We start from the raw sequence: 17,500 nt of genomic DNA on the forward strand, positions 1-17,500 counted from the left end.
GCAGCATCCTCGGGCAGCAGGCGGGAGGAGGCAGCCTCCCCTTAGTATAACTTAGTCTCCGGAGAATGACAGCGGGCGCGCGCAAGAGGCCAGTCCGGGGATGAGGCAGCATCCTCGGGCAGCAGGCGGGAGGAGGCAGCCTCCCCTTAGTATAACTTAATCTCCGGAGAATGACAGCGGGCGCGCCTAAGAGGCTGGTCCGGGGACCAGGCACTCTCCCCGGACAACAAAGCACGTCCCCCTCCTGAGTGGACAAAAAAAATCCACTCCTGGTACCTAGAATTTTCTCCAGCGGCGGGCTGGGAGTCTAATCTTTCTCCTGGCCGAGAAAAGAGCACTCTCCCCGGACAACAAAGCACGTCCCCCTCCTGAGTGGACAAAAAAAATCCACTCCTGGTACCTAGAATTTTCTCCAGCGGCGGGCTGGGAGTCTAATCTTTCTCCTGGCCGAGAAAAGAGCACTCTCCCCGGACAACAAAGCACGTCCCCCTCCTGAGTGGACAAAAAAAATCCACTCCTGGTACCTAAGATTTTCTCCAGCGGCGGGCTGGGAGTCTAATCTTTCTCCTGGCCGAGAAAAGAGCACTTTCCCCCGGACAACAAAGCACGTCCCCCTCCTGAGTGGACAAAAAAAATCCACTCCTGGTACCTAGAATTTTCTCCAGCGGCGGGCTGGGAGTCTAATCTTTCTCCTGGCCGAGAAAAGAGCACTTTCCCCCGGACACCAAACCAGCCAACGTCCCCCTCCTGAGTGGACAAAAAAAATCCACTCCTGGTACCTAAAATTTTCTCCAGCGGCGGGCTTGGGACGAAAATCAATCTTCCTCCCGAAATTAAACCACTATTGGCGGACGCCAGCCCCAAGCGCCAGCCCCGACCGCCACCCCCCGACCGCCACAAGGCGACCGCCACAAGGCGACCGCCACAAGGCGACCGCCACCGGCCCCAAGCGCCAGCCCCGACCGCCACCCCCCGACCGCCACAAGGCGACCGCCACAAGGCGACCGCCACAAGGCGACCGCCACAAGGCGACCGCCACAAGGCGACCGCCACCGGCCCCAAGCGCCAGCCCCGACCGCCACCCCCCGACCGCCACAAGGCGACCGCCACAAGGCGACCGCCACAAGGCGACCGCCACAAGGCGACCGCCACAAGGCGACCGCCACTGGCCCCAAGCGCCAGCCCCGACCGCCACCCCCCGACCGCCACAAGGCGACCGCCACAAGGCGACCGCCACAAGGCGACCGCCACAAGGCGACCGCCACAAGGCGACCGCCACAAGGCGACCGCCACTGGCCCCAAGCGCCAGCCCCGACCGCCACCCCCCGACCGCCACAAGGCGACCGCCACAAGGCGACCGCCACAAGGCGACCGCCACAAGGCGACCGCCACAAGGCGACCGCCACAAGGCGACCGCCACAAGGCGACCGCCACTGGCCCCAAGCGCCAGCCCCGACCGCCACCCCCCGACCGCCACAAGGCGACCGCCACAAGGCGACCGCCACCGGCCCCAAGCGCCAGCCCCGACCGCCACCCCCCGACCGCCACAAGGCGACCGCCACAAGGCGTTAGTGGCCGCGCCCGGTACTTTACTGGACCCTATTTGGCCCGCGGACCGGCCGGCGTCGCGGCTCTGAAGCTCCAGACGGTGCTTCCTTGAATGCTTAGCCGCCTTTCGAGCTGCCATGCCGGGCTTGAGTTAGTGGTTTGCGCCCGGTACTCTACGTTAAAAGTCAGGCGGAACGGCTCTGAAGCTCCAGACGGTGCTTCCTTGAATGCTTAGCCGCCTTTCGAGCTGCCATGCCGGGCTTGAGTTAGTGGTTTGCGCCCGGTACTCTACGTTAAAAGTCAGGCGGAACGGCTCTGAAGCTCCAGACGGTGCTTCCTTGAATGCTTAGCCGCCTTTCGAGCTGCCATGCCGGGCTTGAGTTAGTGGTTTGCGCCCGGTACTCTACGTTAAAAGTCAGGCGGAACGGCTCTGAAGCTCCAGACGGTGCTTCCTTGAATGCTTAGCCGCCTTTCGAGCTGCCATGCCGGGCTTGAGTTAGTGGTTTGCGCCCGGTACTCTACGTTAAAAGTCAGGCGGAACGGCTCTGAAGCTCCAGACGGTGCTTCCTTGAATGCTTAGCCGCCTTTCGAGCTGCCATGCCGGGCTTGAGTTAGTGGTTTGCGCCCGGTACTCTACGTTAAAAGTCAGGCGGAACGGCTCTGAAGCTCCAGACGGTGCTTCCTTGAATGCTTAGCCGCCTTTCGAGCTGCCATGCCGGGCTTGAGTTAGTGGTTTGCGCCCGGTACTCTACGTTAAAAGTCAGGCGGAACGGCTCTGAAGCTCCAGACGGTGCTTCCTTGAATGCTTAGCCGCCTTTCGAGCTGCCATGCCGGGCTTGAGTTAGTGGTTTGCGCCCGGTACTCTACGTTAAAAGTCAGGCGGAACGGCTCTGAAGCTCCAGACGGTGCTTCCTTGAATGCTTAGCCGCCTTTCGAGCTGCCATGCCGGGCTTGAGTTAGTGGTTTGCGCCCGGTACTCTACGTTAAAAGTCAGGCGGAACGGCTCTGAAGCTCCAGACGGTGCTTCCTTGAATGCTTAGCCGCCTTTCGAGCTGCCATGCCGGGCTTGAGTTAGTGGTTTGCGCCCGGTACTCTACGTTAAAAGTCAGGCGGAACGGCTCTGAAGCTCCAGACGGTGCTTCCTTGAATGCTTAGCCGCCTTTCGAGCTGCCATGCCGGGCTTGAGTTAGTGGTTTGCGCCCGGTACTCTACGTTAAAAGTCAGGCGGAACGGCTCTGAAGCTCCAGACGGTGCTTCCTTGAATGCTTAGCCGCCTTTCGAGCTGCCATGCCGGGCTTGAGTTAGTGGTTTGCGCCCGGTACTCTACGTTAAAAGTCAGGCGGAACGGCTCTGAAGCTCCAGACGGTGCTTCCTTGAATGCTTAGCCGCCTTTCGAGCTGCCATGCCGGGCTTGAGTTAGTGGTTTGCGCCCGGTACTCTACGTTAAAAGTCAGGCGGAACGGCTCTGAAGCTCCAGACGGTGCTTCCTTGAATGCTTAGCCGCCTTTCGAGCTGCCATGCCGGGCTTGAGTTAGTGGTTTGCGCCCGGTACTCTACGTTAAAAGTCAGGCGGAACGGCTCTGAAGCTCCAGACGGTGCTTCCTTGAATGCTTAGCCGCCTTTCGAGCTGCCATGCCGGGCTTGAGTTAGTGGTTTGCGCCCGGTACTCTACGTTAAAAGTCAGGCGGAACGGCTCTGAAGCTCCAGACGGTGCTTCCTTGAATGCTTAGCCGCCTTTCGAGCTGCCATGCCGGGCTTGAGTTAGTGGTTTGCGCCCGGTACTCTACGTTAAAAGTCAGGCGGAACGGCTCTGAAGCTCCAGACGGTGCTTCCTTGAATGCTTAGCCGCCTTTCGAGCTGCCATGCCGGGCTTGAGTTAGTGGTTTGCGCCCGGTACTCTACGTTAAAAGTCAGGCGGAACGGCTCTGAAGCTCCAGACGGTGCTTCCTTGAATGCTTAGCCGCCTTTCGAGCTGCCATGCCGGGCTTGAGTTAGTGGTTTGCGCCCGGTACTCTACGTTAAAAGTCAGGCGGAACGGCTCTGAAGCTCCAGACGGTGCTTCCTTGAATGCTTAGCCGCCTTTCGAGCTGCCATGCCGGGCTTGAGTTAGTGGTTTGCGCCCGGTACTCTACGTTAAAAGTCAGGCGGAACGGCTCTGAAGCTCCAGACGGTGCTTCCTTGAATGCTTAGCCGCCTTTCGAGCTGCCATGCCGGGCTTGAGTTAGTGGTTTGCGCCCGGTACTCTACGTTAAAAGTCAGGCGGAACGGCTCTGAAGCTCCAGACGGTGCTTCCTTGAATGCTTAGCCGCCTTTCGAGCTGCCATGCCGGGCTTGAGTTAGTGGTTTGCGCCCGGTACTCTACGTTAAAAGTCAGGCGGAACGGCTCTGAAGCTCCAGACGGTGCTTCCTTGAATGCTTAGCCGCCTTTCGAGCTGCCATGCCGGGCTTGAGTTAGTGGTTTGCGCCCGGTACTCTACGTTAAAAGTCAGGCGGAACGGCTCTGAAGCTCCAGACGGTGCTTCCTTGAATGCTTAGCCGCCTTTCGAGCTGCCATGCCGGGCTTGAGTTAGTGGTTTGCGCCCGGTACTCTACGTTAAAAGTCAGGCGGAACGGCTCTGAAGCTCCAGACGGTGCTTCCTTGAATGCTTAGCCGCCTTTCGAGCTGCCATGCCGGGCTTGAGTTAGTGGTTTGCGCCCGGTACTCTACGTTAAAAGTCAGGCGGAACGGCTCTGAAGCTCCAGACGGTGCTTCCTTGAATGCTTAGCCGCCTTTCGAGCTGCCATGCCGGGCTTGAGTTAGTGGTTTGCGCCCGGTACTCTACGTTAAAAGTCAGGCGGAACGGCTCTGAAGCTCCAGACGGTGCTTCCTTGAATGCTTAGCCGCCTTTCGAGCTGCCATGCCGGGCTTGAGTTAGTGGTTTGCGCCCGGTACTCTACGTTAAAAGTCAGGCGGAACGGCTCTGAAGCTCCAGACGGTGCTTCCTTGAATGCTTAGCCGCCTTTCGAGCTGCCATGCCGGGCTTGAGTTAGTGGTTTGCGCCCGGTACTCTACGTTAAAAGTCAGGCGGAACGGCTCTGAAGCTCCAGACGGTGCTTCCTTGAATGCTTAGCCGCCTTTCGAGCTGCCATGCCGGGCTTGAGTTAGTGGTTTGCGCCCGGTACTCTACGTTAAAAGTCAGGCGGAACGGCTCTGAAGCTCCAGACGGTGCTTCCTTGAATGCTTAGCCGCCTTTCGAGCTGCCATGCCGGGCTTGAGTTAGTGGTTTGCGCCCGGTACTCTACGTTAAAAGTCAGGCGGAACGGCTCTGAAGCTCCAGACGGTGCTTCCTTGAATGCTTAGCCGCCTTTCGAGCTGCCATGCCGGGCTTGAGTTAGTGGTTTGCGCCCGGTACTCTACGTTAAAAGTCAGGCGGAACGGCTCTGAAGCTCCAGACGGTGCTTCCTTGAATGCTTACCCGGCTTTTGAGCTCTCCTGCCCGGCGTGGGTTTCGCGTCCGCGCCCGGTACATTATGGAAGCCAAAAAAAAAAAAAATTCTAAGTGCGAGTGGGACCGGCCTGGGGGGCTTCCTTGAAAGCCCATCCGCCCTCCGAGCTCTCCCACCGGTCGTGGGTTGGCGTCCGCCACTGCTCAAAGCGAACTTCAAATTATCTGCTTAATAATGTGGAACACCATTCTTAAGTAGTTTTTCCTTAATTTGGGCTCAACTGGCCGGTAATGATCCCCGGTGTCTGAGATTGATCTCAGTGATCCAAAGAGCCCTGACACGTAATACCATCCATGAGTTTAATTGAAAAACAAAAAATGTAATCTTTATGACACATAAATACAATTTGCATAATAATTTGGAACACAGTGTAGACTTCCAGCGGACCGCGCGCGGCTCGGCTGACGGCGCAGCGCGATCTGGTACCGCTGCGCGGGACGAAACACGCCCCGTGCAGAGTTCCAGGCGGCCGGGAAGACATTTAAGCGCTGCCGCTGCAGCTGCGGCGGGGATTTGCCGTCCTCCGGTGGACACGACGAGTAAATACACCAGCAATCGCACTTACACCGTGTTCCAAATTATTATGCAAGTGACATTTATCTCAGATTTTCCTAAATAGTCGATGCAAAATGAGTCAGCATAATTTTCAAGTCATCAACCATTATTTTGATGAATTCTAATTTTATTGAACAAACCTCCGAATGATCACAGAATTTTTAAAAAATAAAAAACTTAAAATGCACTGTTCCACATTATTACGCACAACAGAGTTTTATAACATTTTATAGGTTTTTATGAACTGAAATGCCCATCTTAAGAATTTACAGCATTAGGAGGTCATATTTACTGAAATCAAAAGCTATTTCAAAGAAAAGACAAACAAGTTACATTTTAACATAGGACCCTTTATTTCAATAAAAAACAAAGTTACATTTTAACATAGGACCCTTTGTTCAACAGCAGCTTCACGATTCTTCCATCCACTGAACTTGTGAGTTTTTGTACAGTTTCTGGTTGAATTTCTTGGCAGGATCTAAGAATAGCCTGCCAGAGCTGCTCTTTGGAATTGAACTGCCTCCCACCTTCGTAGATTTTCTGCTTGACGATGCTCCACAAGTTTTCAATAGGATTGAGGTCAGGGGAGCATGGGGGCCACACCATCAGTTTCTCTCCCTTTATTCCCATAGATGCCAAAGACGTTGACGTATTTCTTGCAGCATGAGACGGTGCATTGTCATGCATGAAGATGATCTTTTGACGGAAAGCACGGTTCTTCCTGTTGTACCATGGACAGAAGTGTTGAGTCAGAAATTCCACGTAGTTAACAGACGTAATTTTGACGCCTTCAGGGACCCTAAAGGGGCCAAGCAGCTCTCTCCCCATGATTCCAGCCCAAAACATCACTCCGCCACCTCCCTGCTGACGCCGCAGCCTTGTTGGGCTATCGTGGCCGTCCACCAACCATCCACGACTCCATCCATCTGTAAAGTCAAGTCAAATCAAGTTTATTTGTATAGCCCTAAATCACAAGCAGTCTCAAAGGGCTTCACATAGACAGAAATTGACAATTATTCTCAAAGCATCCCCTGAGCTCTCAAAAGTGCAAGGAAAAACTTAAAAAACCCTACCTGGCCCATCCAAGGTGGCACGGCACTCGTCGGTGAACAGGACTGTCTGAAAATTTGTCTTCATGTAAGTCTGGGCCCACTGCAGCCGTTTCTGCTTGTTCGCGTTGTTCAGGGGTGGCCGAATGGAGGGTTTCCGCACAACTGCAAGCCTCTGGAGGATCCTGCACCTCGTCGTTCGTGGGACTTCACTGGCACCAGCAGCGTCGAATATTTGTTTGCTCGTCTTTAGTGGCATGCTTGCAGCCGCCCTCTTGATTCGATTTGTTTGTCTTGCAGAAACCTTCCTTGTCGTGCCTTTGTCTGCACGAACGCGCGTTTGCTCCGAATCAGCGACGAATTTCTTCAAAGTTCGATGGTCGCGCTTAAGCTTTCGTGCAATATCGAATGTCTGCATACCTTGTCCAAGGCATCGAACGATTTCACGCTTCTCGACAGCAGAGAGATCCTTTTTCCTCCCCATGGTTGAACGAAATGGCCGAACGCTTAAAAACGCGGAACTTAAATAGACTTGTTAATTACTACAATTGCGCTCACCTGGCAGACTACCATGGACTGTACCATGACTGAGGGTGATTTCAGTACTTGAAAAACAAAAAATGTAATCTTTATGACACTTAAATACATTTTGCATAATAATTTGGAACACGGGACCGTGTTCCAAATTATTATGCAAAGGATATTTATCTCAGATTTTCCTAAATAGCTTCCTTGAAATGTTACCCGGCTTTTGAGCTCTCCTGCCGGGCGTGGGTTTGCGTCAGCGCCCGGTAACATTATGGAAGCTAAAAGAAAGAAAAAAGAAACAAATCTAAGTGCGATTGCTGGTGTCTAAATACATTTTGCATAATAATTTGGAACACGGGACCGTGTTCCAAATTATTATGCAAGTGATATTTATCTCAGATTTTCCTAAATAGCTTTACTCGTCGTGCCGACCGGAGGGAGGCCACTCCCCGCCGCAGCTGAACAGTCATCCCGGCCTAGTGGAGGTCTGCGCAGGGGGGGTCTTCCTTGAAATGTTACCCGGCTTTTGAGCTCTCCTGCCGGGCGTGGGTTTGCGTCAGCGCCCGGTAACATTATGGAAGCTAAAAGAAAGAAAAAAGAAACAAATCTAAGAGCAAGTGCTGGTGTATTTACTCGTCGTGTCCACCGGAGGGAGGCAACTCCCCGCCGCAGCTGCAGAGGCAGCTTTGAAAAGTCATCCCGGCCTAGTGGAGGTCTGCGCAGGGGGGGTCTTCCTTGAAATGTTACCCGGCTTTTGAGCTCTCCTGTCCGGCGTGGGTTTGCGTCAGCGGCCGGTGTCATTTACTCGTCGTGCCGACCGGAGGGAGGCCACTCCCCGCCGCAGCTGAACAGTCATCCCGGCCTAGTGGAGGTCTGCGCAGGGGGGGTCTTCCTTGAAATGTTACCCGGCTTTTGAGCTCTCCTGCCGGGCGTGGGTTTGCGTCAGCGCCCGGTAACATTATGGAAGCTAAAAGAAAGAAAAAAGAAACAAATCTAAGTGCGATTGCTGGTGTCTAAATACATTTTGCATAATAATTTGGAACACGGGACCGTGTTCCAAATTATTATGCAAGTGATATTTATCTCAGATTTTCCTAAATAGCTTTACTCGTCGTGCCGACCGGAGGGAGGCCACTCCCCGCCGCAGCTGAACAGTCATCCCGGCCTAGTGGAGGTCTGCGCAGGGGGGGTCTTCCTTGAAATGTTACCCGGCTTTTGAGCTCTCCTGTCCGGCGTGGGTTTGCGTCAGCGGCCGGTGTCATTTACTCGTCGTGCCGACCGGAGGGAGGCCACTCCCCGCCGCAGCTGAACAGTCATCCCGGCCTAGTGGAGGTCTGCGCAGGGGGGGTCTTCCTTGAAATGTTACCCGGCTTTTGAGCTCTCCTGCCGGGCGTGGGTTTGCGTCAGCGCCCGGTAACATTATGGAAGCTAAAAGAAAGAAAAAAGAAACAAATCTAAGTGCGATTGCTGGTGTCTAAATACATTTTGCATAATAATTTGGAACACGGGACCGTGTTCCAAATTATTATGCAAGTGATATTTATCTCAGATTTTCCTAAATAGCTTTACTCGTCGTGCCGACCGGAGGGAGGCCACTCCCCGCCGCAGCTGAACAGTCATCCCGGCCTAGTGGAGGTCTGCGCAGGGGGGGTCTTCCTTGAAATGTTACCCGGCTTTTGAGCTCTCCTGCCGGGCGTGGGTTTGCGTCAGCGCCCGGTAACATTATGGAAGCTAAAAGAAAGAAAAAAGAAACAAATCTAAGAGCAAGTGCTGGTGTATTTACTCGTCGTGTCCACCGGAGGGAGGCAACTCCCCGCCGCAGCTGCAGAGGCAGCTTTGAAAAGTCATCCCGGCCTAGTGGAGGTCTGCGCAGGGGGGGTCTTCCTTGAAATGTTACCCGGCTTTTGAGCTCTCCTGTCCGGCGTGGGTTTGCGTCAGCGGCCGGTGTCATTTACTCGTCGTGCCGACCGGAGGGAGGCCACTCCCCGCCGCAGCTGAACAGTCATCCCGGCCTAGTGGAGGTCTGCGCAGGGGGGGTCTTCCTTGAAATGTTACCCGGCTTTTGAGCTCTCCTGCCGGGCGTGGGTTTGCGTCAGCGCCCGGTAACATTATGGAAGCTAAAAGAAAGAAAAAAGAAACAAATCTAAGTGCGATTGCTGGTGTCTAAATACATTTTGCATAATAATTTGGAACACGGGACCGTGTTCCAAATTATTATGCAAGTGATATTTATCTCAGATTTTCCTAAATAGCTTTACTCGTCGTGCCGACCGGAGGGAGGCCACTCCCCGCCGCAGCTGAACAGTCATCCCGGCCTAGTGGAGGTCTGCGCAGGGGGGGTCTTCCTTGAAATGTTACCCGGCTTTTGAGCTCTCCTGTCCGGCGTGGGTTTGCGTCAGCGGCCGGTGTCATTTACTCGTCGTGCCGACCGGAGGGAGGCCACTCCCCGCCGCAGCTGAACAGTCATCCCGGCCTAGTGGAGGTCTGCGCAGGGGGGGTCTTCCTTGAAATGTTACCCGGCTTTTGAGCTCTCCTGTCCGGCGTGGGTTTGCGTCAGCGGCCGGTGTCATTTACTCGTCGTGCCGACCGGAGGGAGGCCACTCCCCGCCACAGCTGAACAGTCATCCCGGCCTAGTGGAGGTCTGCGCAGGGGGGGTCTTCCTTGAAATGTTACCCGGCTTTTGAGCTCTCCTGTCCGGCGTGGGTTTGCGTCAGCGGCCGGTGTCATTTACTCGTCGTGCCGACCGGAGGGAGGCCACTCCCCGCCACAGCTGAACAGTCATCCCGGCCTAGTGGAGGTCTGCGCAGGGGGGGTCTTCCTTGAAATGTTACCCGGCTTTTGAGCTCTCCTGTCCGGCGTGGGTTTGCGTCAGCGGCCGGTGTCATTTACTCGTCGTGCCGACCGGAGGGAGGCCACTCCCCGCCACAGCTGAACAGTCATCCCGGCCTAGTGGAGGTCTGCGCAGGGGGGGTCTTCCTTGAAATGTTACCCGGCTTTTGAGCTCTCCTGTCCGGCGTGGGTTTGCGTCAGCGGCCGGTGTCATTTACTCGTCGTGCCGACCGGAGGGAGGCCACTCCCCGCCACAGCTGAACAGTCATCCCGGCCTAGTGGAGGTCTGCGCAGGGGGGGTCTTCCTTGAAATGTTACCCGGCTTTTGAGCTCTCCTGTCCGGCGTGGGTTTGCGTCAGCGGCCGGTGTCATTTACTCGTCGTGCCGACCGGAGGGAGGCCACTCCCCGCCACAGCTGAACAGTCATCCCGGCCTAGTGGAGGTCTGCGCAGGGGGGGTCTTCCTTGAAATGTTACCCGGCTTTTGAGCTCTCCTGTCCGGCGTGGGTTTGCGTCAGCGGCCGGTGTCATTTACTCGTCGTGTCCACCGGAGGGAGGCCACTCCCCGCCGCAGCTGCAGCGGCAGCTTTGAAACGTCATCCCGGCCCCCTGGAACTGTGCGCGGGGGGGGCGATGCGTCCCGTGCGAGGTACCAGGTCGCGCTGCGCCGTCTGCCTGGCCGCTTTGGGCCCGCTGGAAGTCTATTAAAGCTCCGCGATCTCCGCCTCGGTGCTTAAAAAGCGTCCATCCGCTCTCCTGGAGCTTCTTTCGGTCATCTCGTCCGCGTGCACGGCCTGCCGGTGGCACCGGCTGGAGCTCCGCAAAAAGCTCCATTTCTGTTAAAAATGCTTAGCCGCGTCCCTGGAAGCCCAATCGGGCGTAGAAAGTGAGGGGGAAGGCCCCCAAAGCACCGGCTGGAAGTCCCAAAAAAGCTCCATGATTGGTCAATAATGCTTAGCCGCCTCCCTGGAAGCCTAATCGGGCATAAAAAGCTAGGCGGAACGGCCCCAAAGCTCCACACGGAAGTCCCAAAAAAGCTCCATGATTGGTCAATAATGCTTAGCCGCCTCCCTGGAAGCCTAATCGGGCATAAAAAGCTAGGCGGAACGGCCCCAAAGCTCCACACGGAAGTCCCAAAAAAGCTCCATGATTGGTCAATAATGCTTAGCCGCCTCCCTGGAAGCCTAACCGGGCATAAAAAGCTAGGCGGAACGGCCCCAAAGCTCCACACGGAAGTCCCAAAAAAGCTCCATGATTGGTCAATAATGCTTAGCCGCCTCCCTGGAAGCCTAATCGGGCATAAAAAGCTAGGCGGAACGGCCCCAAAGCTCCACACGGAAGTCCCAAAAAAGCTCCATGATTGGTCAATAATGCTTAGCCGCCTCCCTGGAAGCCTAATCGGGCATAAAAAGCTAGGCGGAACGGCCCCAAAGCTCCACACGGAAGTCCCAAAAAAGCTCCATGATTGGTCAATAATGCTTAGCCGCCTCCCTGGAAGCCTAATCGGGCATAAAAAGTTAGGCGGAACGGCCCCAAAGCTCCACACGGAAGTCCCAAAAAAGCTCCATGATTGGTCAATAATGCTTAGCCGCCTCCCTGGAAGCCTAATCGGGCATAAAAAGCTAGGCGGAACGGCCCCAAAGCTCCACACGGAAGTCCCAAAAAAGCTCCATGATTGGTCAATAATGCTTAGCCGCCTCCCTGGAAGCCTAATCGGGCATAAAAAGTTAGGCGGAACGGCTCCAAAGCTCCACACGGAAGTCCCAAAAAAGCTCCATGATTGGTCAATAATGCTTAGCCGCCTCCCTGGAAGCCTAATCGGGCATAAAAAGTTAGGCGGAACGGCCCCAAAGCTCCACACGGAAGTCCCAAAAAAGCTCCATGATTGGTCAATAATGCTTAGCCGCCTCCCTGGAAGCCTAATCGGGCATAAAAAGTTAGGCGGAACGGCCCCAAAGCTCCACACGGAAGTCCGAAAAAAGCTCAAAAATTTTCTAAGTGCCAACGGCTCATTCGCCGTAATGTGTCCGCTCCGCGCTGGTTCCCCGGTCGGCCGCGAATAGCGCAAAATCAGCCTCACGGAAGTTCGAAAAAAGCTCAAAAATTTTCTAAGTGCCAACGGCTCATTCGCCGTAATGTGTCCGCTCCGCGCTGGTTCCCCGGTCGGCCGCGAATAGCGCAAAATCAGCCTCACGGAAGTTCGAAAAAAGCTCAAAAATTTTCTAAGTGCCAACGGCTCATTCGCCGTAATGTGTCCGCTCCGCGCTGGTTCCCCGGTCGGCCGCGAATAGCGCAAAAATCAGCCTAAGTGCAGTACCAACCTTGGCGTGTTGGTGCGCCAGAGTACGATGAGTTGGTCCCCCTAGTCACTGTACTCATTACCTTTACCCCCTAATCGCAAAATATAGTCAGAACGTATATGCAGAAGACTATTTTTTTCTTTTTTAAAATTTTCTAAGTGCCAGCGGATGCTGGCACACGAACTGTCCGAGCTACGACGGTTCTCCGGTCGGACAGCGAGGGTGAAAAAGCGGTCCTAAAATCACCGAGGGCTGCCGCACAAGTTGTCCGAGTGGCGACGGTTCCCCGGTCGGCCACGAATGTCGAAAATTCGGCCTCTCCACCACGGAGGTCGGTGAGAATTTCAGAATATTTTCCAAGTGCCAACGGCTCTTGCGCCGTAAAGTGTCCGCTTTGCCTGGTTCCCTCGGTCGGCCACAAATAGCGAAAAATCAGCCTCTCCTTCTGGAGCTCGCCTAAGTGCCAACGGCTCTTGCGCCGTAATGTGTCCGCTTTGTCTGGTTCCCTCGGTCGGCCACAAACGGCGAAAAATCAGCCTCTCCTTCTGGAGCTCGTGCCAACTTTGGCGAATATTTTCTAAGTGCCAACGGCTCTTGCGCCGTAAAGTGTCCGCTTTGCCTGGTTCCCTCGGTCGGCCACAAATAGCGAAAAATCAGCCTCTCCTTCTGGAGCTCGCCTAAGTGCCAACGGCTCTTGCGCCGTAATGTGTCCGCTTTGTCTGGTTCCCTCGGTCGGCCACAAACGGCGAAAAATCAGCCTCTCATTCTGGAGCTCGTGCCAACTTTGGCGAATATTTTCTAAGTGCCAACGGCTCTTGCGCCGTAATGTGTCCGCTTTGCCTGGTTCCCTCGGTCGGCCACAAATAGCGAAAAAATCAGCCTCTCCTTCTGGAGCTCGCCTAAGTGCCAACGGCTCTTGCGCCGTAATGTGTCCGCTTTGCCTGGTTCCCTCGGTCGGCCACAAACGGCGAAAAATCAGCCTCTCATTCTGGAGCTCGTGCCAACTTTGGCGAATATTTTCTAAGTGCCAACGGCTCTTGCGCCGTAATGTGTCCGCTTTGCCTGGTTCCCTCGGTCGGCCACAAATAGCGAAAAAATCAGCCTCTCCTTCTGGAGCTCGCCTAAGTGCCAACGGCTCTTGCGCCGTAATGTGTCCGCTTTGTCTGGTTCCCTCGGTCGGCCACAAACGGCGAAAAATCAGCCTCTCATTCTGGAGCTCGTGCCAACTTTGGCGAATATTTTCTAAGTGCCAACGGCTCTTGCGCCGTAATGTGTCCGCTTTGCCTGGTTCCCTCGGTCGGCCACAAATAGCGAAAAAATCAGCCTCTCCTTCTGGAGCTCGCCTAAGTGCCAACGGCTCTTGCGCCGTAATGTGTCCGCTTTGCCTGGTTCCCTCGGTCGGCCACAAACGGCGAAAAATCAGCCTCTCATTCTGGAGCTCGTGCCAACTTTGGCGAATATTTTCTAAGTGCCAACGGCTCTTGCGCCGTAATGTGTCCGCTTTGCCTGGTTCCCTCGGTCGGCCACAAATAGCGAAAAAATCAGCCTCTCCTTCTGGAGCTCGCCTAAGTGCCAACGGCTCTTGCGCCGTAATGTGTCCGCTTTGCCTGGTTCCCTCGGTCGGCCACAAACGGCGAAAAACCAGCCTCTCCTTCTGGAGCTCGCCTAAGTGCCAACGGCTCTTGCGCCGTAATGTGTCCGCTTTGCCTGGTTCCCTCGGTCGGCCACAAATAGCGAAAAATCAGCCTCTCCTTCTGGAGCTCGTGCCAACTTTGGCGAATATTTTCTAAGTGCCAACGGCTCTTGCGCCGTAATGTGTCCGCTTTGCCTGGTTCCCTCGGTCGGCCACAAACGGCGAAAAATCAGCCTCTCCTTCTGGAGCTCGCCTAAGTGCCAACGGCTCTTGCGCCGTAATGTGTCCGCTTTGCCTGGTTCCCTCGGTCGGCCACAAATAGCGAAAAACCAGCCTCTCCTTCTGGAGCTCGCCTAAGTGCCAACGGCTCTTGCGCCGTAATGTGTCCGCTTTGCCTGGTTCCCTCGGTCGGCCACAAACGGCGAAAAACCAGCCTCTCCTTCTGGAGCTCGCCTAAGTGCCAACGGCTCTTGCGCCGTAATGTGTCCGCTTTGCCTGGTTCCCTCGGTCGGCCACAAATAGCGAAAAATCAGCCTCTCCTTCTGGAGCTCGTGCCAACTTTGGCGAATATTTTCTAAGTGCCAACGGCTCTTGCGCCGTAATGTGTCCGCTTTGCCTGGTTCCCTCGGTCGGCCACAAACGGCGAAAAATCAGCCTCTCCTTCTGGAGCTCGCCTAAGTGCCAACGGCTCTTGCGCCGTAATGTGTCCGCTTTGCCTGGTTCCCTCGGTCGGCCACAAATAGCGAAAAACCAGCCTCTCCTTCTGGAGCTCGCCTAAGTGCCAACGGCTCTTGCGCCGTAATGTGTCCGCTTTGCCTGGTTCCCTCGGTCGGCCACAAACGGCGAAAAATCAGCCTCTCCTTCTGGAGCTCGCCTAAGTGCCAACGGCTCTTGCGCCGTAATGTGTCCGCTTTGCCTGGTTCCCTCGGTCGGCCACAAATAGCGAAAAACCAGCCTCTCCTTCTGGAGCTCGCCTAAGTGCCAACGGCTCTTGCGCCGTAATGTGTCCGCTTTGCCTGGTTCCCTCGGTCGGCCACAAATAGCGAAAAATCAGCCTCTCCTTCTGGAGCTCGCCTAAGTGCCAACGGCTCTTGCGCCGTAATGTGTCCGCTTTGCCTGGTTCCCTCGGTCGGCCACAAATAGCGAAAAATCAGCCTCTCCTTCTGGAGCTCGCGCCAACTTTGGCGAATATTTTCTAAGTGCCAACGGCTCTTGCGCCGTAATGTGTCCGCTTTGCCTGGTTCCCTCGGTCGGCCACAAATAGCGAAAAATCAGCCTCTCCTTCTGGAGCTCGCCTAAGTGCCAACGGCTCTTGCGCCGTAATGTGTCCGCTTTGCCTGGTTCCCTCGGTCGGCCACAAATAGCGAAAAATCAGCCTCTCCTTCTGGAGCTCGCGCCAACTTTGGCGAATATTTTCTAAGTGCCAACGGCTCTTGCGCCGTAAAGTGTCCGCTTTGTCTGGTTCCCTCGGTCGGCCACAAATAGCGAAAAATCAGCCTCTCCTTCTGGAGCTCGCGCAAGTGCCAACGGCTCTTGCGCCGTAAAGTGTCCGCTTTGTCTGGTTCCCTCGGTCGGCCACAAATAGCGAAAAATCAGCCTCTCCTTCTGGAGCTCGTGCCAACTTTGGCGAATATTTTCTAAGTGCCAACGGCTCTTGCGCCGTAAAGTGTCCGCTTTGTCTGGTTCCCTCGGTCGGCCACAAATAGCGAAAAATCAGCCTCTCCTTCTGGAGCTCGCGCAAGTGCCAACGGCTCTTGCGCCGTAAAGTGTCCGCTTTGTCTGGTTCCCTCGGTCGGCCACAAATAGCGAAAAATCAGCCTCTCCTTCTGGAGCTCGTGCCAACTTTGGCGAATATTTTCTAAGTGCCAACGGCTCTTGCGCCGTAAAGTGTCCGCTTTGTCTGGTTCCCTCGGTCGGCCACAAATAGCGAAAAATCAGCCTCTCCTTCTGGAGCTCGCGCAAGTGCCAACGGCTCTTGCGCCGTAAAGTGTCCGCTTTGTCTGGTTCCCTCGGTCGGCCACAAATAGCGAAAAATCAGCCTCTCCTTCTGGAGCTCGTGCCAACTTTGGCGAATATTTTCTAAGTGCCAACGGCTCTTGCGCCGTAATGTGTCCGCTTTGTCTGGTTCCCTCGGTCGGCCACAAATAGCGAAAAATCAGCCTCTCCTTCTGGAGCTCGTGCCAACTTTGGCGAATATTTTCTAAGTGCCAACGGCTCTTGCGCCGTAAAGTGTCCGCTTTGCCTGGTTCCCTCGGTCGGCCACAAATAGCGAAAAATCAGCCTCTCCTTCTGGAGCTCGCGCCAACTTTGTCAAAAAATTTCTAAGTGCCAACGGCTCTTGCGCCGTAAAGTGTCCGCTTTGCCTGGTTCCCTCGGTCGGCCACAAATAGCGAAAAATCAGCCTCTCCTTCTGGAGCTCGCGCCAACTTTGTCGAAAAATTTCTAAGTGCCAACGGCTCTTGCGCCGTAAAGTGTCCGCTTTGTCTGGTTCCCTCGGTCGGCCGCAAATAGCGAAAAATCAGCCTCTCGCCCGTCAGGTACCAGGCGTTGGGGTACCAGGGGTAAGTGCAGTACCAGCTTTGGTCTGTTGGTGCGCCAGAGTACGATGAGTTGGTCCCCCTAGTCACTGTACTCATTACCTTTACCCCCAAATCGCAAAATATAGTCAGAACGAGTGTGGGGAACACAAGTTTTGGCCCCGAGAACCAGGCGGCTGGTGTCTCTAGCGATGTGTTCCCCCCCAAAAAGTGTTCACATGCTCGGACAGCGAACCTAGGAGCTACCGCAAAGCACTCTGGAAGTGCAAGAGCGAAAAATTTTCTAAGTACAAAAACTCTCGAAAATTTTCAAAGTGTCACAGTGCTCGAAAATTTTCAAAGTGCTACATGCTTTCCATCCAAGGAAGGAATAGTGGAGGACCGGCCGCCTCCTTAAACACAAGCCGGCGGAACGACGGGGAGGACCGGCCGCCTCCTTAAACACAGGCCGGTGGAACGTTTGGCAGAATTCTTCTCGTGGAGGACCGGCCGCCTCCTTAAACACAAGCCGGCGGAACGACGGGGAGGACCGGCCGCCTCCTTAAACACAGGCCGGTGGAACGTTTGGCAGAATTCTTCTCGTGGAGGACCGGCCGCCTCCTTAAACACAGGCCGGTGGGAACGGTTGGCAGAATTGCGTGACGGCCGCCTGCTCCCGGCGTCCGCACGTGAACGAACACCCCCTCCCGGGGACGGCCGTCTGCTCCCGACCGCCGTCCTTCACCCCCTCACCTTCCGGACCCCCGTCTGCTCCCGGCGGGCCTCCGAGTACCCCCACCTTCTCCCGAACTGACCGACAGGCAATGAGACCCGCCTTGGTAGGGCCCCCACCGGCCCCGGCTCGCGCCGGCGTTGGGTGGACGGTTCCTCCCCACTTGCGGGTCGCTCTCCACGGAGGACCGGTCGCCTCACTAAACATAGGCCGGGCGAAAATCTGCGAATGTTATACATCCAAGGAGGGAGGACCGGCCGCCTCCTTAAACCACCGGCCGGGCGAAAATATGCGAATGTTATACATCCAAGGAGGGAGGACCG

Source organism: Syngnathus typhle, unplaced genomic scaffold (assembly GCF_033458585.1).
Source record: "Syngnathus typhle isolate RoL2023-S1 ecotype Sweden unplaced genomic scaffold, RoL_Styp_1.0 HiC_scaffold_89, whole genome shotgun sequence".
NCBI lineage: Eukaryota > Metazoa > Chordata > Actinopteri > Syngnathiformes > Syngnathidae > Syngnathus > Syngnathus typhle.